Genomic DNA, 1628 nt, shown 5'->3' on the forward strand with positions numbered 1-1628 from the left:
GGCCGGGGTGCTGGCCGGTTCCCATCCCGCCCCTCGCCTCGGCGGCTCCCCGCTCCTCCCGGGAATGAGGCCGCAGGGGAGTCCTCCGCCCGCGGGGCGTCCCGAGGAAGTGCGCGTCTCCCAGGGAAAATGTGCTCCAGCCCTGCCGTGTTCCCACCAGCTTCTCTTTTCCTGTCCACGCATCTGTTTTCGTTTTCTTCACATTTATACTTTAAAGATGATGTTCGCCCTTCCACATCCCTTCCCTCTCCACCACCACCACCCCTCCCTCCCCCCAGGAAGATGAATTTCATCTGGGCCTTGAAACAGGGCAAGGAACAATAAATATTTATGGGCACCGGGGGAAGGTTGAACTGTAAACCACCACTTATCCCTACGTCTCTTATGAAAGAAATTAGCATTGCAAAATTTACATTAGGAAAATAAAAGGAGAGAGAAGCATTTCTATGATGTGAAAATGCTATGCCTCGTACCTATTTAAACTGGAGCAAAATACTTCTTCACAGGGCCAAATCTGGGCCATGGCTTTTAAACTGTAACGGCCAAATTAAAACAAATGGCCAAAATTAAACACTGCAGCCCTCGCTGAATGTGAAAGTTCAAGTGATGGGGAAATATGTGTGTAGCAGATCACTTTTCTACACTTCTATTTGAACGAAGTCTCAGGGACTTTTTTTGAAACAGTTTTAAGTGTATTCAGAGATACTGTACAGATAAAGATACATAGGAACATAAAAATACCAATGCATGCAGCCAAGCACAAACAGCTTATATACCTCTAAATCCAGAAGGGGCTATAAGAACAGAGTGTTCAGTGTGGGTTGTTAGAAGCCCAGGCAAAGATAAAACTTAAATAAAAAGTATGTTCTTTTATGTTCAGTGTTAGAGGAGAGGCAATGTAAAATAAGGATTTATGTTTGTGGGGACAGGCAGAGGAATAGAGGCTCTTTAATAACCTGGTACTGCAGGAGAGGGAGCAAGCTCCAGCAAGGTTTGAATAGCTCTGTCTGGCAGTGGAAAGGGCCTGAAGGGAACCTGGGTCTTCTGGAGCAAGGCTGAGGGCTTGGAGCTGGGCAAGGAGTACAGGATGTTTGGCAGATTGCCTGCTTCCTGGTCGAGCACCAAGGTTTAAAGACCTATTTTGTCATTATTCCTCACTCTTATCAAAGTAAGTTTTGGAGTATGCTTCTGGTGACTTTTCTTTGAGCTAGGGTGATCCCCAAAGTACCTTCACAGTGAAATCAGGTTACTGTTGCCTTCAGTACAAGTAAGATCAGCTTTTAAAATGGCCTGTTCAGGTATTACTGTAGACCTGCAATAGTTGGTTGAAGTGGCTGGGAATACTTTAGGTGGTGCAAGGAGAGTAAAGAAGGCTTTTTCTGTGTTGGTATCCCCAGTGGAGTAACACATAGCTGCTGGTGATGGAGCATCTGCTGTCATAATGGCCTTGGGGTCTGGTTCCTGATGCATAACTGAGGCTGAAACCAGAGTTTCCTCTGACTGAGGGTGGAAAGTCTCTGCTGCTTCCTCAGAAGAGGAAGAATTGGAAGAAACCTCAGTTTCCCAGTAACTTTTGCCCTCTGTTTATTTATCATACTTATCCATAATAAGTTCTCCCCAAATCTTCT

The sequence above is a fragment of the Geospiza fortis genome, unplaced genomic scaffold (assembly GCF_000277835.1).
Source record: "Geospiza fortis unplaced genomic scaffold, GeoFor_1.0 scaffold53, whole genome shotgun sequence".
Taxonomy (NCBI): Eukaryota; Metazoa; Chordata; class Aves; order Passeriformes; family Thraupidae; genus Geospiza; species Geospiza fortis.